This window comes from Pseudophryne corroboree, chromosome 5 (assembly GCF_028390025.1).
Source record: "Pseudophryne corroboree isolate aPseCor3 chromosome 5, aPseCor3.hap2, whole genome shotgun sequence".
Taxonomy (NCBI): domain Eukaryota; kingdom Metazoa; phylum Chordata; class Amphibia; order Anura; family Myobatrachidae; genus Pseudophryne; species Pseudophryne corroboree.
The window spans coordinates 37,568,215-37,591,880 of record NC_086448.1 but is presented as its reverse complement, the minus strand read 5'-3'; the positions used below and the strand labels follow the sequence as shown (position 1 = coordinate 37,591,880).

Here is a 23,666-nt window from a genome sequence, read left to right as displayed (position 1 = left end):
GTGTGTGTGTATATATGGTGGGGTGTGTGTGTTTGTATATATGTGTGAATTGTGTGTGTGTGAGGTATGTCTGTGTGTGCGCACTTTATGGACGCCACTGCTGGGGGGGCCATTACATGCAAGGACGCTACTACTATAGGGGGGGCATTACGTATAAGGACGCTACTACTATAGGGGGGGCATTACGTATAAGGACGCTACTACTATAGGGGGGGCATTACGTATAAGGACGCTACTACTATAGGGGGGGCATTACGTATAAGGACGCTACTACTATAGGGGGGGCATTACGTATAAGGACGCTACTACTATAGGGGGGCATTACGTATAAGGACGCTACTACTATAGGGGGGCATTACGTATAAGGACGCTACTACTATAGGGGGGGCATTACGTATAAGGACGCTACTACTATAGGGGGGGCATTACGTATAAGGACGCTACTACTATAGGGGGGCATTACGTATAAGGACGCTACTACTATAGGGGGGGCATTACGTATAAGGACGCTACTACTATAGGGGGGGCATTACGTATAAGGACGCTACTACTATAGGGGGGGCATTACGTATAAGGACGCTACTACTATAGGGGGGCATTACGTATAAGGACGCTACTACTATAGGGGGGCATTACGTATAAGGACGCTACTACTATAGGGGGGGCATTACGTATAAGGACGCTACTACTATAGGGGGGGCATTACGTATAAGGACGCTACTACTATAGGGGCATTACGTATAAGGACGCTACTACTATAGGGGGGCATTACGTATAAGGACGCTACTACTATAGGGGGGGCATTACGTATAAGGACGCTACTACTATGGGGGGGCATTACGTATAAGGACGCTACTACTATGGGGGGGCATTACGTATAAGGACGCTACTACTATAGGGGGGGCATTACGTATAAGGACGCTACTACTATAGGGGGGGCATTACGTATAAGGACGCTACTACTATAGGGGGGGCATTACGTATAAGGACGCTACTACTATAGGGGGGCATTACGTAAAAGGACGCTACTACTATAGGGGGGGCATTACGTATAAGGACGCTACTACTATAGGGGGGCATTACGTATAAGGACGCTACTACTATAGGGGGGCATTACGTATAAGGACGCTACTACTATAGGGGGGGCATTACGTATAAGGACGCTACTACTATAGGGGGGCATTACGTATAAGGACGCTACTACTATAGGGGGCCATTACGTATAAGGACGCTACTACTATAGGGGGGGCATTACGTATAAGGACGCTACTACTATAGGGGCATTACGTATAAGGACGCTACTACTATAGGGGGGGCATTACGTATAAGGACGCTACTACTATAGGGGGGCATTACGTATAAGGACGCTACTACTATAGGGGGGGCATTACGTATAAGGACGCTACTACTATGGGGGGGCATTACGTATAAGGACGCTACTACTATGGGGGGGCATTACGTATAAGGACGCTACTACTATAGGGGGGGCATTACGTATAAGGACGCTACTACTATGGGGGGGCATTACGTATAAGGACGCTACTACTATGGGGGGGCATTACGTATAAGGACGCTACTACTATAGGGGGGGCATTACGTATAAGGATGCTACTACTATGGGGGGGCATTACGTATAAGGACGCTACTACTATGGGGGGGGGCATTACGTATAACGACGCTACTACTATGGGGGGGCATTACGTATAAGGACGCTACTACTATAGGGGGGCATTACGTATAAGGACGCTACTACTATGGGGGGGCATTACGTATAAGGACGCTACTACTATAGGGGGGGCATTACGTATAAGGACGCTACTACTATGGGGAGGCATTACGTATAAGGAGGCTACTAATACTGGGGGGCATTACATATAAGGACGCTACTACTGGGGGGGGCATTATGTATAAGGACTCTATTACTTCTGGGGGCCATTATGTATAAGGACGGTGCTACTACTACTGGGAGAGCATTACATGTAAGGATGCTACTACTACTGGGGGGGCATTATGTATAAGGACGGTACTACTACTGGGGGCACATTATGTATAAGGATGCTACTACTACAGGGGTGGCATTACGTATAAGGACGCTACTATTACTGTTGGGGGGCATTACATATAACTGCTACTACTACTGGGGGGCATTACGTATAAGGACGCTACTACTACGGGTGGAGCATTACGTATAAGGATGCTACTATTACTGTTGTGGGGCATTACATATAACTGCTACTACTACTGGGGGGGCATTATGTATAAGGACACTACTACTATTGGGGGGGCATTATGTATTAGGACGCTACTACTACTGGGGGGGGGGCATTATGTATAAGGATGCTACTACTACTGGGGGCCATTATGTATAAGGATGCTACTACTACTGGGGGGGCATTATGTATAAGGACGCTACTATTACTGTTGGGGAGCATTACATATAACTGCTATTACTACTGGGGGGGCATTATGTATAAGGACACTACTACTATTGGGGGGGCATTACGTATATGGACGCTACTACTACGGGTGGGGCATTACGTATAAGGACGCTACTACTACGGGTGGGGCATTACGTATAAGGACGCTACTACTACGGGTGGGGCATTACGTATAAGATGAATAAGATTGTGCTACATTGTGGCGTAATTTTAAATGGGGGTACTATTGTGTGGCCATGCCCCTTAATTGTGAGACCACACCACTTTTCCCGATGCACAACAAAGGAATATGGGAGGGCGCAAAATTCATAGTTTGCAGGGGGGCGCCGAACACCCTAGCACCGGCCCTGGCCACCAGTAGCAAAAGTACACCACGGCCACTGACACTATCTGCAGGGAGGGGAACAGCGCTGATATGGAGGGTACTTGCAGCCAGCGAGTCGCCGCCCGCACCTCCTCTCCCACCTACACACCATACCTGCCGCCTGACACCCACACCCCAGGGAGAGGGCGCTAGCTCAGGCACCGCTAGATCAGCATCTGCAGCATACAGACAAGGGCTGCCATGCTCAGCGGCAAGCGGTGCGGAGCATGTGCAGCGGGACAGCGCCAGGACGGGACACGCACTAATCAACATTGCTGCTGGGCCGGAGCTCCCTCCGTCTGCAGCCTAAGGACGCGCGCCGCACCTCTCCAGGGAAACACCATGCCTGCCCGCCCACAGGGCTCCGGACGCTTACCTATGCTCCGCGATCACAGCAGCTGACGCTGCCATGCAGGATGGAGGAAAGACGCCCGTCAGACGGGGCGGACAGTGTGCGGCGGAACGGGGCCAGGAAGGAATGCTGACCACGACCCATTGCTGCTGGGTCTGAGCTCCCTCCCTCTGCAGTCATCATCTCACAGCAGCAGCCTGGAGGTTAGTGGCCACCACGACCCGCACATCCTTACCTCACACATACCTCACACATACCTCACATATACCTCACATATACCTCACATACCTCACACATGAGAGCAAAGGTACACACACTGTGACATCACACCTGTAGCCCACCCCTATATCTGCTAAGTACTCCCCGTCACTATGCCCTGTCACCCTCATCCTGCTCTCTAACTGCCTGTCTGTGTACTGGCCTTCGCCCCTCTCACACCATCACCAGCCCTCACTAACTACCACAGAGACTATGTGCACTGATATCTGCCCCTCCACCACCTGCAGCGCCTTTGGAACCCCTCCTCCATCCGAAACAGCCCTGCAGCTGCCATCCCCCACCTGCGACACCCCTGCTCCTACCCCACCCACAGCGCCTTCATACCCCCTCCCCCATCCGCGGTCCCCACTCCCCAAACCCCTTACTGTTGCAAGGGACTACGCCCCCTTCATCATCGGACGCCCTTTCATTGTGCAATATTCAAACACTAACAAAACTAGGAATGCAGGTAATACTCCATATATTGAACCCCAGAAAGGCGTGCAGGGGTTAAGGGGGCGTAGCCCCTTCCGACGGTGTGAAGAGCGCCCGTAGGGCGCGATGAAGCACCTAGTAGATATAATATAAACACACACACTGTATATGTGACATAGCCCTGGAATAGTCTACAAAAAGATACATTTACAGTTGGGATCAAAATGACCAGCTGGTCATATCTGGTACTGCAGCTTAATTAGTATTGTTTTCTGATAGACCTCAGTAACTGATTTAGGGTGCGATGTACTAAGGGGAAAATGTGGTAAAACTCCTGTTTTCGGGGGGTTTACCGCATTTTCATATGTACTAACCCCTGGCCAACGCATTTATTGCCCCTGAGGGTATGGCGATACCCTATAGAAGCCTATGGGCTTCTTACCGCCAGCCGCTACATCCTGCCGCCCCCGCCGCCCCGCACCGTCTCCACCCCCCCCCCCCCTTCCCCGGCATACCTCCTTCCAGGCAGCCCTGGTCCCGGAGGCTAAACTCCTCCTCCCCCTAGCAACACAGCCGGAGGTCCTTCCGGCTGCAGGGAGGGGGAGGCGCCCGGGACAGCCTGCTGCCTGATTCCCGGCCAGGGAGGAGAGGGAGAGCCCAGGGAGGTGACGGGTATCACAGGTATCGCGGGGGGCCTCCGTCACCGCATTGCGATGTTAATCACCTATGTTAGTACATGTGCGATTAGCATCGCTGCGGTGGGTGGTGAGCGGCGGCGGGGTATGTTAATACATCCTGCCCATAATCATGTAAAGTCTACAGATATATGATATTGGCCCAAATTTATCAAGCTTCGGAGAGTGATAAATTGCACGGTAATAAAGTGCCAACCAATCAGCTCTGAACTGTCAGTTTTCAAACACAGCCAGTAACATGGCAGCTAGGAGCTAATTGGCTGTCACACCAATGATACCTATAAATCTATATATATAAAAATGGACGTATGTGTGTATGTTCCGGCATAACTCTGGAATGCCTGGAGCAAGTTACTCCAAACTTGGTACACATATGAGTTACAATCTGGAAAAAAATACTGGGGGGGGGGGGGGGGGTCTGACACCTCTAGCACCCCTAGGGGTGGGGGTGGGGAGCAGTGGCGTGCGGTGAGGTCAGTAGCTGGTGTGGCACTGAAGCCATAATGTCCGTCGAGTCCCGCCACTGTTTCGAACCACCGACGGGCCAATGTCCACTACTGCTGCCGCTAATGGGCACTGCCCCTGTCAACAGCCTACAAAATCACCACCATCATCTGCCCGGCCCTCAGCCGCTAATCTGCATCTCAGTCTAATGCTGCCGCCATTACCCGCAGCCTGCCTGCTCATCAAGCTTGTGATGAGCAAGCCGCTAATATATTGTACATTTTTATCAATGTATGGGAGAGAGAGGTGGAATATGGGGAGATAGGAGAGAGAGGAGAAATATGGAGACGGGAGAAATAGGGGGAGACTGGAGAGATAGGGAGGAGGAGCAGGGGGGCAGTGGAAAGTGGGGGACAGGATTGGAGTAACAGTAGTGCAGAGTAGGGGGTCAGGCAGGGAGTAATAGAAGGGGGGGCAGGATGGGAGTAACAGTAGTGCAGAGTAGGGGGTCAGGCAGGGAGTAATAGAAGGGGGGGCAGGATGGGAGTAACAGTAGTGTAGAGTAGGGGGTCAGGCAGGGAGTAATAGAAGGGGGGGCAGGATGGGAGTAACAGTAGTGTAGAGTAGGGGGTCAGGCAGGGAGTAATAGAAGGGGGGGGCAGGATGGGAGTAACAGTAGTGTAGAGTAGGGGTCAGGCAGGGAGTAATAGATGGGCGGGGGCAGGATGGGAGTAACAGTAGTGTAGAGTAGGGGGTCAGGCAGGGAGTAATAGAAGGGGGGGCAGGATGGGAGTAACAGTAGTGTAGAGTAGGGGGTCAGGCAGGGAGTAATAGAAGGGGGGGGCAGGATGGGAGTAACAGTAGTGCAGAGTAGGAGTCAGGCAGGGAGTAATAGAAGGGGGGGGCAGGATGGGAGTAACAGTAGTGTAGAGTAGGGGGTCAGGCAGGGAGTAATAGAAGGGGGGGCAGGATGGGAGTAACAGTAGTGCAGAGTAGGGGTCAGGCAGGGAGTAATAGAAGGGGGGGCAGGATGGGAGTAACAGTAGTGCAGAGTAGGGGTCAGGCAGGGAGTAATAGATGGGCGGGGGCAGGATGGGAGTAGTGGTGGGAAGAAGTGGGCAGTGTGGGAGTGGAAGGGACTCGGCAAAGTTAGAATACGCTCCCGGGTCCCAGCCATCATTGCTCGCTCCATGCTGATAGCACGCTCACACAGGACGGACGGGCAGCCTGAGTGGAAGCGATGGGTCCCGCTCCTCCGGTAGCTCACACCAGTCTCTTCCCTGCATGGTCCAGGGGAGCTTGGACGGGTTGGGTATGCAATTGCAATCCCAGCTTGCAGCAGCAGATGGCTGGCAGGGGAGGGGTGGGGGGGGCGGAACGAAGCCCCTTGCGAGCTCGCTGCGCTAGCCACACTGTAAGGGGGCAGGATTCCGGCGTCGGTATTCTGACCGCCGGTCACATAACTGCCTCCTGCCTGGACAGAGTGGTGGACGTGGCCTGCGATCGGGTAGGATGTGGTGGCTGTACATGATAAGGCTCTTTGAGCTAGATGCATCATCGCTTGGAAAGTGATAAAATGGAGAGTGAAAAAGCACCAGCCGATCAGCTCCTAACTGACATTTTTCAAACACAGCATGTGACATGTCAGTTAGGACCTGATTGGCTGGTGCTTTTTCACTCTCCATTTTATCACTTTCCAAGCGATGATGCATCTAGCCCAATATGTTTAATGCCTGGCTGCCTGTAACAGTGCCCTCCTCATTACTTGTGACAGCCAAGGTTTGTGCGCTGCAGCCCACAGACATTCCCCTGAGCACGCTGGCGCTGTCTGTCCAAGTTCCCTTTGTGTCAGTCAGCGGCGGTGGCGGTGGGCGGCGCTGGGAAGAGGGCATGCTCTGCTACAGCACCTGCTTTCCCTGCATACGTCACAGCAGTAAACTCCAGTGGCGGAGTGGGGGGCACTATCGGCCGTCACTATTGTAAACTCGGCGGGGTGGGGGGTTGCTAATGCTTGCGGAAGTCTACCCGGGAAAGGGGGTGGTTTTTTGAAGAGCAGCCCCAGATGAGACAACGGGACCAGCCAATTAGTGATGAGCACCGGAAATTTTTCGGGTTTTGTGTTTTGGTTTTGGGTTCGGTTCCGCGGCCGTGTTTTGGGTTCGAACGCGTTTTGGCAAAACCTCACCGAATTTTTTTTGTCGGATTCGGGTGTGTTTTGGATTCGGGTGTTTTTTTCAAAAAACCCTAAAAAACAGCTTAAATCAGAGAATTTGGGGGTCATTTTGATCCCAAAGTATTATTAACCTCAATAACCATAATTTACACTCATTTTCAGTCTATTCTGAACACCTCACACCTCACAATATTATTTTTAGTCCTAAAATTTGCACCGAGGTCGCTGGATGGCTAAGCTAAGCGACCCAAGTGGCCGACACAAACACCTGGCCCATCTAGGAGTGGCACTGCAGTGTCACGCAGGATGGCCCTTCCAAAAAACACTCCCCAAACAGCACATGACGCAAAGAAAAAAAGAGGCGCAATGAGGTAGCTGTGTGAGTAAGCTAAGCGACCCTAGTGGCCGACACAAACACCTGGCCCATCTAGGAGTGGCACTGCAGTGTCACGCAGGATGGCCCTTCCAAAAAACACTCCCCAAACAGCACATGACGCAAAGAAAAAAAGAGGCGCAATGAGGTAGCTGTGTGAGTAAGCTAAGCGACCCTAGTGGCCGACACAAACACCTGGCCCATCTAGGAGTGGCACTGCAGTGTCACGCAGGATGGCCCTTCCAAAAAACACTCCCCAAACAGCACATGACGCAAAGAAAAAAAGAGGCGCAATGAGGTAGCTGTGTGAGTAAGCTAAGCGACCCTAGTGGCCGACACAAACACCTGGCCCATCTAGGAGTGGCACTGCAGTGTCACGCAGGATGGCCCTTCCAAAAAACACTCCCCAAACAGCACATGACGCAAAGAAAAAAAGAGGCGCAATGAGGTAGCTGTGTGAGTAAGCTAAGCGACCCTAGTGGCCGACACAAACACCTGGCCCATCTAGGAGTGGCACTGCAGTGTCACGCAGGATGGCCCTTCCAAAAAACACCCCCCAAACAGCACATGACGCAAAGAAAAATGAAAGAAAAAAGAGGTGCAAGATGGAATTGTCCTTGGGCCCTCCCACCCACCCTTATGTTGTATAAACAGGACATGCACACTTTAACCAACCCATCATTTCAGTGACAGGGTCTGCCACACGACTGTGACTGAAATGACGGGTTGGTTTGGACCCCCTCCAAAAAAGAAGCAATTAATCTCTCCTTGCACAAACTGGCTCTACAGAGGCAAGATGTCCACCTCATCATCATCCTCCGATATATCACCGTGTACATCCCCCTCCTCACAGATTATCAATTCGTCCCCACTGGAATCCACCATCTCAGCTCCCTGTGTACTTTGTGGAGGCAATTGCTGCTGGTCAATGTCTCCACGGAGGAATTGATTATAATTCATTTTAATGAACATCATCTTCTCCACATTTTCTGGATGTAACCTCGTACGCCGATTGCTGACAAGGTGAGCGGCGGCACTAAACACTCTTTCGGAGTACACACTTGTGGGAGGGCAACTTAGGTAGAATAAAGCCAGTTTGTGCAAGGGCCTCCAAATTGCCTCTTTTTCCTGCCAGTATAAGTACGGACTGTCTGACGTGCCTACTTGGATGCGGTCACTCATATAATCCTCCACCATTCTTTCAATGGGGAGAGAATCATATGCAGTGACAGTAGACGACATGTCCGTAATCGTTGTCAGGTCCTTCAGTCCGGACCAGATGTCAGCATCAGCAGTCGCTCCAGACTGCCCTGCATCACCGCCAGCGGGTGGGCTCGGAATTCTGAGCCTTTTCCTCGCACCCCCAGTTGCGGGAGAATGTGAAGGAGGAGATGTTGACAGGTCGCGTTCCGCTTGACTTGACAATTTTGTCACCAGCAGTTCTTTGAACCCCAGCAGACTTGTGTCTGCCGGAAAGAGAGATCCAAGGTAGGTTTTAAATCTAGGATCGAGCACGGTGGCCAAAATGTAGTGCTCTGATTTCAACAGATTGACCACCCGTGAATCCTTGTTAAGCGAATTAAGGGCTCCATCCACAAGTCCCACATGCCTAGCGGAATCGCTCTGTGTTAGCTCCTCCTTCAATGTCTCCAGCTTCTTCTGCAAAAGCCTGATGAGGGGAATGACCTGACTCAGGCTGGCAGTGTCTGAACTGACATCACGTGTGGCAAGTTCAAAAGGTTGCAGAACCTTGCACAACGTTGAAATCATTCTCCACTGCGCTTGAGACAGGTGCATTCCACCTCCTATATCGTGCTCAGTTGTATAGGCTTGAATGGCCTTTTGCTGCTCCTCCAACCTCTGAAGCATATAGAGGGTTGAATTCCACCTCGTTACCACTTCTTGCTTCAGATGATGGCAGGGCAGGTTCAGGCGTTTTTGGTGGTGCTCCAGTCTTCTGTACGTGGTGCATGTACGCCGAAAGTGTCCTGCAATTCTTCTGGCCACCGACAGCATCTCTTGCACGCCCCTCTCGTTTTTTAAATAATTCTGCACCACCAAATTCAAGGTATGTGCAAAACATGGGACGTGCTGGAATTTGCCCAGATTTAATGCACACACAATATTGCTGGCGTTGTCCGATGCCACAAATCCACAGGAGAGTCCAATTGGGGTAAGCCATTCTGCGATGATCTTCCTCAGTTGCCGTAAGAGGTTTTTAGCTGTGTGCGTATTCTGGAAAGCGGTGATACAAAGCGTAGCCTGCCTAGGAAAGAGTTGGCGTTTGCGAGATGCTGCTACTGGTGCCGCCGCTGCTGTTCTTGCGGCGGGAGTCCATACATCTACCCAGTGGGCTGTCACAGTCATATAGTCCTGAGCCTGCCCTGCTCCACTTGTCCACATGTCCGTGGTTAAGTGGACATTGGGTACAACTGCATTTTTTAGGACACTGGTGAGTCTTTTTCTGAGGTCTGTGTACATTTTCGGTATCGCCTGCCTAGAGAAATGGAACCTAGATGGTATTTGGTACCGGGGACACAGTACCTCCAACAAGTCTCTAGTTGGCTCTGCAGTAATGATGGATACCGGAACCACGTTTCTCACCGCCCAAGATGCCAAGGCCTCAGTTATCCGCTTTGCAGCAGGATGACTGCTGTGATATTTCATCTTCCTCGCAAAGGACTGTTGGACAGTCAATTGCTTGGTGGAAGTAGTAAAAGTGGTCTTACGAGTACGACTTCCCCTCTGGGATGACCATCGACTCCCAGCAGCAACAACAGCAGCGCCAGCAGCAGTAGGCGTTACACGCAAGGATGCATCGGAGGAATCCCAGGCAGGAGAGGACTCGTCAGAATTGCCAGTGACATGGCCTGCAGGACTATTGGCATTCCTGGGGAAGGAGGAAATTGACACTGAGGGAGTTGGTGGGGTGGTTTGCGTGAGCTTGGTTACAAGAGGAAGGGATTTACTGGTCAGTGGACTGCTTCCGCTGTCGCCCAAAGTTTTTGAACTTGTCACTGACTTATGATGAATGCGCTGCAGGTGACGTATAAGGGAGGATGTTCCGAGGTGGTTAACGTCCTTACCCCTACTTATTACAGCTTGACAAAGGCAACACACGGCTTGACAAATGTTGTCCGCATTTCTGTTGAAATACTTCCACACCGAAGAGCTGATTTTTTTGGTATTTTCACCAGGCATGTCAATGGCCCTATTCCTCCCACGGACAACAGGTGTCTCCCCGGGTGCCTGACTTAAACAAACCACCTCACCATCAGAATCCTCCTGGTCAATTTCCTCCCCAGCGCCAGCAACACCCATATCCTCCTCATCCTGGTGTACTTCAACACTGACATCTTCAATCTGACTATCAGGAACTGGACTGCGGGTGCTCCTTCCAGCACTTGCAGGGGGCGTGCAAATGGTGGAAGGCGCATGCTCTTCATGTCCAGTGTTGGGAAGGTCAGGCATCGCAAACGACACAATTGGACTCTCCTTGTGGATTTGTGATTTCCAAGAACGCACAGTTCTTTGCTGTGCTTTTGCCAGCTTGAGTCTTTTCATTTTTCTAGCGAGAGGCTGAGTGCTTCCATCCTCATGTGAAGCTGAACCACTAGCCATGAACATAGGCCAGGGCCTCAGCCGTTCCTTGCCACTCCGTGTGGTAAATGGCATATTGGCAAGTTTACGCTTCTCCTCTGACAATTTTATTTTAGATTTTTGAGTCCTTTTTTTACTGATATTTGGTGTTTTGGATTTTACATGCTCTGTACTATGACATTGGGCATCGGCCTTGGCAGACGACGTTGCTGACATTTCATCATCTCGGCCATGACTAGTGGCAGCAGCTTCAGCACGAGGTGGAAGTCGATCTTGATCTTTCCCTATTTTTGGAACCTCAACATTTTTGTTCTCCATATTTTAATAGGCACAACTAAAAGGCACCTCAGGTAAACAATGGAGATGGATGGATACTAGTATACTTATGGATGGACGAGCGACTGCCGACACAGAGGTAGCTACAGCCGTGGACTACCGTACTGCGTCTGCTGCTAATATAGACTGGATGATAATGATATAAAAAATATATATATATCACTACTGCAGCCGGACAGGTACATATTATATAATGACGGACCTGCTGGACACTGTCAGCACTGCAGACTCCTAAAGTAAGCTACTAGTATCAAGAAGATAGAAAAAAAAAAAAACACCACAGGTCGGTGGTATACAATTATGGATGGACGAGCAACTGCCGACACAGAGGTAGCTACAGCCGTGGACTACCGTACTGCGTCTGCTGCTAATATAGACTGGATGATAATGAGATATAAAATATATATATATCACTACTGCAGCCGGACAGGTATATATTATATAATGACGGACCTGCTGGACACTGTCAGCTCAGCACTGCAGACTACTAAAGTAAGCTACTAGTATCAAGAAGATAGAAAAAAAAAAAAACACCACGGGTAGGTGGTATACAATTATGGATGGACGAGCGACTGCCGACACAGAGGTAGCTACAGCCGTGGACTACCGTACTGCGTCTGCTGCTAATATAGACTGGATGATAATGAGATATAAAATATATATATATCACTACTGCAGCCGGACAGGTATATATTATATAATGACGGACCTGCTGGACACTGTCAGCTCAGCACTGCAGACTCCTAAAGTAAGCTACTAGTATCAAGAAGATAGAAAAAAAAAAAACACCACGGGTAGGTGGTATACAATTATGGATGGACGAGCGACTGCCGACACAGAGGTAGCTACAGCCGTGGACTACCGTACTGCGTCTGCTGCTAATATAGACTGGATGATAATGAGATATAAAATATATATATATATCACTACTGCAGCCGGACAGGTATATATTATATAATGACGGACCTGCTGGACACTGTCAGCTCAGCACTGCAGACTCCTAAAGTAAGCTACTAGTATCAAGAAGATAGGGAAAAAAAAAACACCACGGGTAGGTGGTATACAATTATGGATGGACGAGCGACTGCCGACACAGAGGTAGCTACAGCCGTGGACTACCGTACTGCGTCTGCTGCTAATATAGACTGGATGATAATGATATAAAAAATATATATATATATATCACTACTGCAGCCGGACAGGTATATATTATATAATGACGGACCTGCTGGACACTGTCAGCTCAGCACTGCAGACTCCTAAAGTAAGCTACTAGTATCAAGAAGATAGAAAAAAAAAAAAACCACGGGTAGGTGGTATACAATTATGGATGGACGAGCGACTGCCGACACAGAGGTAGCTACAGCCGTGGACTACCGTACTGCGTCTGCTGCTAATATAGACTGGATGATAATGAGATATAAAATATATATATATCACTACTGCAGCCGGACAGGTATATATTATATAATGACGGACCTGCTGGACACTGTCAGCTCAGCACTGCAGACTCCTAAAGTAAGCTACTAGTATCAAGAAGATAGAAAAAAAACAAAACACCACGGGTAGGTGGTATACAATTATGGATGGACGAGCGACTGCCGACACAGAGGTAGCTACAGCCGTGGACTACCGTACTGCGTCTGCTGCTAATATAGACTGGATGATAATGAGATATAAAATATATATATATCACTACTGCAGCCGGACAGGTATATATTATATAATGACGGACCTGCTGGACACTGTCAGCTCAGCACTGCAGACTCCTAAAGTAAGCTACTAGTATCAAGAAGATAGGGAAAAAAAAAACACCACGGGTAGGTGGTATACAATTATGGATGGACGAGCGACTGCCGACACAGAGGTAGCTACAGCCGTGGACTACCGTACTGCGTCTGCTGCTAATATAGACTGGATGATAATGATATAAAAAATATATATATATATCACTACTGCAGCCGGACAGGTATATATTATATAATGACGGACCTGCTGGACACTGTCAGCTCAGCACTGCAGACTCCTAAAGTAAGCTACTAGTATCAAGAAGATAGAAGAAAAAAAAACACCACGGGTAGGTGGTATACAATTATGGATGGACGAGCGACTGCCGACACAGAGGTAGCTACAGCCATGGACTACCGTACTGCGTCTGCTGCAGTGCTAATATAGACTGGATGATAATGATATAAAAAATATATATATATATCACTACTGCAGCCGGACAGGTATATATTATATAATGACGGACCTGCTGGACACTGTCAGCAGAATGCGTTTATAGGATAAAAACAGACACTGTCAGCAGAATGCGTTTATAGAATAAAAACACCACACGACGAGTGTTTAACTTTTTCAGGCAGACAATCACAATATACTGGTGGTCAGTGGTCACTGGTCAGTCACACTGGCAGTGGCACTCTGGCAGCAAAAGTGTGCACTGTTAAAATATGTACTCCTGCTATAACTGCTCCCCAGTCTCCCCCACAATTAAGCTGTGTGAGCAGTGAGCACTCAGCACAGTCAGATATACAGTATTACATAGATGATGCAGCACACTGAGGCTGAGCACAGATATGGTATGTGACTGTGTCACACTGTGTATCGTTTTTTTTCAGGCAGAAAACGGATTAATTAAACTGGTGGTCACTGGTCACACTATCAGCAAGTAGTACTCCTAATATGCTCCCCAAAATTAGTAAATCAAGTGTCTCTACTACTCTCTAGTCTACTCTAAACGGAGAGGACGCCAGCCACGTCCTCTCCCTATCAATCTCAATGCACGTGTGAAAATGGCGGCGACGCGCGGCTCCTTATATAGAATCCGAGTCTCGCGATAGAATCCGAGCCTCGCGAGAATCCGACAGCGGGATGATGACGTTCGGGCGCGCTCGGGTTAACCGAGCAAGGCGGGAAGATCCGTGTCTGCCTCGGACCCGTGTAAAAAGCGTGAAGTTCGGGGGGGTTCGGTTTCCGAGAAACCGCACCCGCTCATCACTACAGCCAATCCCACTTTTACAAATAGCATAGTACAGGGAGTGCAGCTGCTATGGGGCCCAGAGCTGAGAGGAGCCACCTTCCCTGTCACAGTTACATGTGTTATATACAGGGCGTAGCTACCATAGGTGCAGGGAGTGCAGCTGCTATGGGGCCCAGAGCTGAGAGGGGCCTCCTTCCCTGTCACAGTTACATGTGTTATATACAGGGCGTAGCTACCATAGGTGCAGGGAGTGCAGCTGCTATGGGGCCCAGAGCTGAGAGGGGCCTTCTTCCCTGTCACAGTTACATGTGTTATATACAGGGCGTAGCTACCATAGGTGCAGGGAGTGCAGCTGCTATGGGGCCCAGAGCTGAGAGGGGCCTCCTTCCCTGTCACAGTTACATGTGTTATCTACAGGGCGTAGCTACCATAGGTGCAGGGAGTGCTGCTGCTATGGGGACCAGAGCTGAGAGGGCCACCTTCCCTGTCACAGTTACATGTGTTATATACAAGGGTGTAGCTACCATAGGTGCAGGGAGTGCAGCTGTTATAGGGCCCGGTGCTGAGAAGGGCCACCTTCCCTGTCACAGTTACATGTGTTATATAGAGGGTGTAGCTACCATAGGTGCAGGGAGTGCAGGCAGGGGCGTCGGAATAGGGGGGGCAAGGGGGCAGCTCGCTCCCCCCAAACATGAGAGAGGCGCCCAGGTCCGGCGCTACCCGCTCAGAGTCTGCAAAGCAGGGAGGCTCTCTCCCTGCTTTGCTACTCTGCTACTGCCGCTGCGCCTGTCTCGCTGCGTGAAAGGCAGCTTCGCCGGCAGCACAGGGATGGGAGGAGGGGTTAGATCGTACTCACTGTGAGAACGGCAGCGGGGGAAGTCCCTGCAACTCACTGCGGTGCCTCTCATCTCCTCCCTTCCCTGATATCAGCAATACGGTCAGAAGAACATGTGCCGAGCAGTGATTGGCGGACCTCGGCACATGCTGATTAGAAGAGCCCCTGATTGGAGGAGCTCCTCTGACCCCTGGAATACGGAGTATGTCACAGCATGGTCCTTGTCTAAATGTGAGTATTCAACCTGCCTCCTCTGTCTCCATAGCTCCTGTTTGTCTCTACCACCCTCTCTATGCAGCTGCTGTCTCGCGCTCTCTGACTGCTACATGGTTCTCTCTCTGTCCAGCATGTGCCTCCCCTCCTCTCTCTCTGTCCAGCATCTGCCTCCCCTCTCTCTGCCCATCACCTGCTCTCCTCTCCGCAGCATCTGTCCCCCCTCTCTCTGCCCAGCATCTGATCCCCCTCTTTCTGCCCATCATCTGCTCCCTCTCCCCAGCATCTATCCCCCCTCTCTCTGCCCAGCATCTGCCTCCCCTCTCTCTGCCCAGCATCTGCTCCCTCTCCCCAGCATCTGTCCCCCCTCTCTCTCCCCAGCATCTGTCCCCCCTCTCTCTCCCCAGCATCTGTCCCCCCTCTCTCTGCCCAGCATCTATCCCCCCTCTCTCTGCCCAGCATCTGTCCCCCCTCTCTCTGCCCATCATCTGCCTCCCCTCTCTCTGCCCATCATCTGCTCCCTCTCTCTGCCCAGCATCTGTCCCCCCTCTCTCTCCCCAGCATCTGTCCCCCCTCTCTCTCCCCAGCATCTGTCCCCCCTCTCTCTCCCCAGCATCTGTCCCCCCTCTCTCTCCCCAGCATCTGTCCCCCCTCTCTCTGCCCATCATCTGCTCCCTCTCCCCAGCATCTATCCCCCCTCTCTCTGCCCAGCATCTGCCTCCCCTCTCTCTGCCCAGCATCTGTCCCCCCTCTCTCTCCCCAGCATCTGTCCCCCCTCTCTCTCCCCAGCATCTGTCCCCCCTCTCTCTCCCCAGCATCTGTCCCCCCTCTCTCTGCCCATCATCTGCTCCCTCTCCCCAGCATCTATCCCCCCTCTCTCTGCCCAGCATCTGCCTCCCCTCTCTCTGCCCAGCATCTGTCCCCCCTCTCTCTCCCCAGCATCTGTCCCCCCTCTCTCTGCCCATCATCTGCTCCCTCTCCCCAGCATCTATCCCCCCTCTCTCTGCCCAGCATCTGTCCCCCCTCTCTCTGCCCAGCATCTGTCCCCCCTCTCTCTGCCCAGCATCTGTCCCCCCTCTCTCTCCCCAGCATCTGTCCCCCCTCTCTCTCCCCAGCATCTGTCCCCCCTCTCTCTCCCCAGCATCTGTCCCCCCTCTCTCTCCCCAGCATCTGTCCCCCCTCTCTCTACCCATCATCTGCTCCCTCTCCCCAGCATCTATCCCCCCTCTCTCTGCCCATCATCTGCTCCCTCTCCCCAGCATCTATCCCCCCTCTCTCTGCCCAGCATCTGCTCCCTCTGCCCAGCATCTGCCTCCCCTCTCTCTGCCCATCATCTGCTCCCTTTCCCCAGCATCTATCCCCCCTCTCTCTGCCCAGCATCTGTCCCCCCTCTCTCTCCCCAGCATCTGTCCCCCCTCTCTCTGCCCATCATCTGCTCCCTCTCCCCAGCATCTATCCCCCCTCTCTCTGCCCATCATCTGCTCCCTCTCCCCAGCATCTATCCCCCCTCTCTCTGCCCAGCATCTGCTCCCTCTCCCCAGCATCTGTCCCCCCTCTCTCTCCCCAGCATCTGTCCCCCCTCTCTCTGCCCAGCATCTATCCCCCCTCTCTCTCCCCAGCATCTGTCCCCCCTCTCTCTCCCCAGCATCTGTCCCCCCTCTCTCTGCCCATCATCTGCTCCCTCTCCCCAGCATCTATCCCCCCTCTCTCTGCCCAGCATCTGCCTCCCCTCTCTCTGCCCAGCATCTGCTCCCTCTCCCCAGCATCTGTCCCCCCTCTCTCTCCCCAGCATCTATCCCCCCTCTCTCTGCCCAGCATCTGCCTCCCCTCTCTCTGCCCAGCATCTGCTCCCTCTCCCCAGCATCTGTCCCCCCTCTCTCTCCCCAGCATCTGTCCCCCCTCCCTCTCCCCAGCATCTGTCCCCCCTCTCTCTGCCCAGCATCTATCCCCCCTCTCTCTCCCCAGCATCTGTCCCCCCTCTCTCTCCCAGCATCTGTCCCCCCTCTCTCTGCCCAGCATCTGTCCCCCCTCTCTCTGCCCATCATCTGCTCCCTCTCTCTGCCCAGCATCTGTCCCCCCTCTCTCTCCCCAGCATCTGCCTCCCCTCTTTCTGCCCATCATCTGCTCCCTCTCCCCAGCATCTATCCCCCCTCTCTCTGCCCAGCATCTGCCTCCCCTCTCTCTGCCCAGCATCTGCTCCCTCTCCCCAGCATCTGTCCCCCCTCTCTCTCCCCAGCATCTGTCCCCCCTCTCTCTCCCCAGCATCTGTCCCCCCTCTCTCTGCCCAGCATCTATCCCCCCTCTCTCTGCCCAGCATCTGTCCCCCCTCTCTCTGCCCATCATCTGCCTCCCCTCTCTCTGCCCATCATCTGCTCCCTCTCTCTGCCCAGCATCTGTCCCCCCTCTCTCTCCCCAGCATCTGTCCCCCCTCTCTCTCCCCAGCATCTGTCCCCCCTCTCTCTCCCCAGCATCTGTCCCCCCTCTCTCTGCCCATCATCTGCTCCCTCTCCCCAGCATCTATCCCCCCTCTCTCTGCCCAGCATCTGCCTCCCCTCTCTCTGCCCAGCATCTGTCCCCCCTCTCTCTCCCCAGCATCTGTCCCCCCTCTCTCTGCCCATCATCTGCTCCCTCTCCCCAGCATCTATCCCCCCTCTCTCTGCCCAGCATCTGTCCCCCCTCTCTCTGCCCAGCATCTGTCCCCCCTCTCTCTGCCCAGCATCTGTCCCCCCTCTCTCTCCCAGCATCTGTCCCCCCTCTCTCTCCCCAGCATATGTCCCCCTCTCTCTCCCCAGCATCTGTCCCCCCTCTCTCTCCCCAGCATCTGTCCCCCCTCTCTCTCCCCAGCATCTGTCCCCCCTCTCTCTGCCCATCATCTGCTCCCTCTCCCCAGCAACTATCCCCCCTCTCTCTGCCCATCATCTGCTCCCTCTCCCCAGCATCTATCCCCCCTCTCTCTGCCCAGCATCTGCTCCCTCTGCCCAGCATCTGTCCCCCCTCTCTCTGCCCATCATCTGCTCCCTCTCCCCAGCATCTATCCCCCCTCTCTCTGCCCATCATCTGCTCCCTCTCCCCAGCATCTATCCCCCCTCTCTCTGCCCAGCATCTGCCTCCCCTCTCTCTGCCCAGCATCTGCTCCCTCTCCCCAGCATCTGTCCCCCCTCTCTCTCCCCAGCATCTGTCCCCCCTCTCTCTGCCCAGCATCTATCCCCCCTCTCTCTCCCCAGCATCTGTCCCCCCTCTCTCTCCCCAGCATCTGTCCCCCCTCTCTCTGCCCATCATCTGCTCCCTCTCCCAGCATCTATCCCCCCTCTCTCTGCCCAGCATCTGCCTCCCCTCTCTCTGCCCAGCATCTGCTCCCTCTCCCCAGCATCTATCCCCCCTCTCTCTCCCAGCATCTATCCCCCCTCTCTCTGCCCAGCATCTGCCTCCCCTCTCTCTGCCCAGCATCTGCTCCCTCTCCCCAGCATCTGTCCCCCCTCTCTCTCCCCAGCATCTGTCCCCCCTCCCTCTCCCCAGCATCTGTCCCCCCTCTCTCTCCCCAGCATCTGTCCCCCCTCTCTCTGCCCAGCATCTGTCCCCCCTCTCTCTGCCCATCATCTGCTCCCTCTCTCTGCCCAGCATCTGTCCCCCCTCTCTCTCCCCAGCATCTGTCCCCCCTCTCTCTCCCCAGCATCTGTCCCCCCTCTCTCTGCCCAGCATCTATCCCCCCTCTCTCTGCCCAGCATCTGTCCCCCCTCTCTCTCCCCAGCATCTGTCCCCCCTCTCTCTCCCCAGCATCTGTCCCCCCTCCCTCTCCCCAGCATCTGTCCCCCCTCTCTCTGCCCAGCATCTATCCCCCCTCTCTCTCCCCAGCATCTGTCCCCCCTCTCTCTCCCCAGCATCTGTCCCCCCTCTCTCTGCCCAGCATCTGTCCCCCCTCTCTCTGCCCATCATCTGCTCCCTCTCTCTGCCCAGCATCTGTCCCCCCTCTCTCTCCCCAGCATCTGTCCCCCCTCTCTCTCCCCAGCATCTGTCCCCCCTCTCTCTGCCCAGCATCTATCCCCCCTCTCTCTCCCCAGCATCTGTCCCCCCTCTCTCTCCCCAGCATCTGTCCCCCCTCTCTCTCCCCAGCATCTGTCCCCCCTCTCTCTCCCCAGCATCTGCCTCCCCTCTTTCTGCCCATCATCTGCTCCCTCTCCCCAGCATCTATCCCCCCTCTCTCTGCCCATCATCTGCTCCCTCTCCCCAGCATCTGTCCCCCCTTTCTCTCCCCAGCATCTGTCCCCCCTCTCTCTCCCCAGCATCTGTCCCCCCTCTCTCTGCCCATCATCTGCTCCCTCTCCCCAGCATCTGTCCCCCCTCTCTCTGCCCAGCATCTGCCTCCCCTCTCTCTGCCCAGCATCTGTCCCCCCTCTCTCTGCCCAGCATCTATCCCCCCTCTCTCTCCCCAGCATCTGTCCCCCCTCTCTCTCCCCAGCATCTGTCCCCCCTCTCTCTGCCCATCATCTGCTCCCTCTCCCCAGCATCTATCCCCCCTCTCTCTGCCCAGCATCTGCCTCCCCTCTCTCTGCCCAGCATCTGCTCCCTCTCCCCAGCATCTGTCCCCCCTCTCTCTCCCCAGCATCTATCCCCTCTCTCTCTGCCCAGCATCTGCCTCCCCTCTCTCTGCCCAGCATCTGCTCCCTCGCCCGAGCATCTGTCCCCCCTCTCTCTCCCCAGCATCTGTCCCCCCTCCCTCTCCCCAGCATCTGTCCCCCCTCTCTCTGCCCAGCATCTATCCCCCCTCTCTCTCCCCAGCATCTGTCCCCCCTCTCTCTCCCCAGCATCTGTCCCCCCTCTCTCTGCCCAGCATCTGTCCCCCCTCTCTCTCCCCAGCATCTGTCCCCCCTCTCTCTGCCCATCATCTGCTCCCTCTCCCCAGCATCTATCCCCCCTCTCTCTGCCCAGCATCTGCCTCCCCTCTCTCTGCCCAGCATCTGTCCCCCCTCTCTCTCCCCAGCATCTGTCCCCCCTCTCTCTCCCCAGCATCTGTCCCCCCTCTCTCTGCCCATCATCTGCTCCCTCTCTCTGCCCAGCATCTGTCCCCCCTCTCTCTCCCCAGCATCTGCCTCCCCTCTTTCTGCCCATCATCTGCTCCCTCTCCCCAGCATCTATCCCCCCTCTCTCTGCCCAGCATCTGCCTCCCCTCTCTCTGCCCAGCATCTGCTCCCTCTCCCCAGCATCTGTCCCCCCTCTCTCTCCCCAGCATCTATCCCCCCTCTCTCTGCCCAGCATCTGCCTCCCCTCTCTCTGCCCAGCATCTGCTCCCCCTCCCCAGCATCTGTCCCCCCTCTCTCTCCCCAGCATCTGTCCCCCCTCCCTCTCCCCAGCATCTGTCCCCCCTCTCTCTGCCCAGCATCTATCCCCCCTCTCCCCAGCATCTGTCCCCCCTCTCTCTCCCCAGCATCTGTCCCCCCTCTCTCTGCCCAGCATCTGTCCCCCCTCTCTCTGCCCATCATCTGCTCCCTCTCTCTGCCCAGCATCTGTCCCCCCTCTCTCTCCCCAGCATCTGTCCCCCCTCTCTCTCCCCAGCATCTGTCCCCCCTCTCTCTGCCCAGCATCTATCCCCCCTCTCTCTCCCCAGCATCTGTCCCCCCTCTCTCTCCCCAGCATCTGTCCCCCCTCTCTCTCCCCAGCATCTGTCCCCCCTCCCTCTCCCCAGCATCTGTCCCCCCTCTCTCTGCCCAGCATCTATCCCCCCTCTCTCTCCCCAGCATCTGTCCCCCCTCTCTCTCCCCAGCATCTGTCCCCCCTCTCTCTGCCCAGCACCTGTCCCCCCTCTCTCTGCCCATCATCTGCTCCCTCTCTCTGCCCAGCATCTGTCCCCCCTCTCTCTCCCCAGCATCTGTCCCCCCTCTCTCTCCCCAGCATCTGTCCCCCCTCTCTCTGCCCAGCATCTATCCCCCCTCTCTCTCCCCAGCATCTGTCCCCCCTCTCTCTCCCCAGCATCTGTCCCCCCTCTCTCTCCCCAGCATCTGTCCCCCCTCTCTCTCCCCAGCATCTGCCTCCCCTCTTTCTGCCCATCATCTGCTCCCTCTCCCCAGCATCTATCCCCCCTCTCTCTGCCCATCATCTGCTCCCTCTCCCCAGCATCTGTCCCCCCTCTCTCTCCCCAGCATCTGTCCCCCCTCTCTCTCCCCAGCATCTGTCCCCCCTCTCTCTCCCCAGCATCTGTCCCCCCTCTCTCTCCCCAGCATCTGCCTCCCCTCTTTCTGCCCATCATCTGCTCCCTCTCCCCAGCATCTATCCCCCCTCTCTCTGCCCATCATCTGCTCCCTCTCCCCAGCATCTGTCCCCCCTCTCTCTCCCCAGCATCTGTCCCCCCTCTCTCTCCCCAGCATCTGTCCCCCCTCTCTCTCCCCAGCATCTGTCCCCCCTCTCTCTCCCCAGCATCTGTCCCCCCTCTCTCTCCCCAGCATCTGTCCCCCCTCTCTCTCCCCAGCATCTGTCCCCCCTCTCTCTCCCCAGCATCTGCCTCCCCTCTCTCTGCCCAGCATCTGTCCCCCCTCTCTCTGCCCAGCATCTATCCCCCCTCTCTCTCCCCAGCATCTGTCCCCCCTCTCTCTCCCCAGCATCTGTCCCCCCTCTCTCTGCCCATCATCTGCTCCCTCTCCCCAGCATCTATCCCCCCTCTCTCTGCCCAGCATCTGCTCCCTCTCCCCAGCATCTGTCCCCCCTCTCTCTCCCCAGCATCTGTCCCCCCTCTCTCTGCCCAGCATCTGCTCCCTCTCCCCAGCATCTATCCCCCCTCTCTCTCCCCAGCATCTGTCCCCCCTCTCTCTGCCCAGCATCTGCTCCCTCTCCCCAGCATCTATCCCCCCTCTCTCTGCCCAGCATCTGCTCCCTCTCCCCAGCATCTGTCCCCCCTCTCTCTCCCCAGCATCTGTCCCCCCTCTCTCTGCCCATCATCTGTCCCCCCTCTCTCTGCCCATCATCTGTCCCCCCTCTCTCTCCCCAGCATCTGCGGCCCCTCCTCTCTCTGTCCAGTCTGTCCCTTCTTCTCTTTCTGCCCAGCATCTACCTCCTCTCCTCTTTTTGCCCATCATCTGTCCTCCTTCTCTCTCAGCCTAGCATCTGTTCCCCCTCTCTCCCAAGCATCTGACCCCCTCCTTCAACATCTGTCTCTCCCCAGCATCTGTCGCCCCCCCTCTCTCTGCCCATCATCTGTTCCCCCCTCTCACTGCGTAACATCTGCCTCCCCTCCTCTCTCTTTGCCTAGCATCTGCCTCCCGCTGATGATGCTCCTGTTTACCAGCGTCTCTGCCCCTGCTCATGCCGGCACTGGGAGCGCTGCGGTTGGATACCCGACGTGCAGCGGCGGAACTACTGCACCAGGGCCCACAGCAACAAAGGGGCCTACAGCAGTAGTATGAGCAGTACTAATAATGAGTCAAACTGACTCATTATAGTACTCCAAGTACGAAGCCGGTTGCAGGGCATGACAAAGAGGAAGGAGGCGGTCCTGGGGCTTCCATCCCCTCCTCTCTCCTCTGACCTCCTCCGCTGGCGCTGACACACTGCTGCTTCTGGCTGGGGTCTGACCATGACGTCTGATCTCATGATGTCCCCAGTGCAAAAATTGAGGAGAGGACGCCCACTGCAAGGTACCCGCTTTTGCAAGTTTGGTAATATACCAGAAACCAGCCAGTGCTTACCTAAGCACTATGAGATATTAACTTATGTACTGAATGTGAGGCTGAACTGTCAAGCTGACACAGAGACCAGCCAGGGTACAGTATATATTATTCAACTGCCCTGCACACTGTCAGAACACCTAACGCTGCATCCCCATGCACAGAATCCGACACCTAACCCTCCCCGTCTACCCCTCCTAATCCTCCCTAACTGCAGCCTCAGCCTAACCCTCCCTCACTGCAGTCGAACCTTAACCCCCCCGCCCCTCTTTAGTGCCTAACCCTCCCCCCCTTAGTGCCTAACCTTCCCTCCCCGCAGCCTAACCCTCCCCCTTAGAGCAAAACCCTCCCCACTCCGCAGCCTATTGCTCCCCGGGGGTGCATAACCCTAATCCCCCCTTTCCCACAGACTAAACCTAACCTTCCCCCCCTCCCCACAGCCTAACCCTAACCCCCCCTTCCCGCAGCCTAAACCTAGCCCTTCCACTCCCCCACTTCCACCCTCCGACGGCTTA

General features: G+C 54.5%; 1 protein-coding gene across 1 annotated transcript in view; it reads right to left on the bottom strand.

Annotated features, from left to right (window-relative positions):
- Positions 1-23,666, bottom strand: part of KCNK9 (potassium two pore domain channel subfamily K member 9) — a 182,048-nt gene that overhangs the window by 81,353 nt on the left and 77,029 nt on the right. The window lies entirely within an intron of this gene.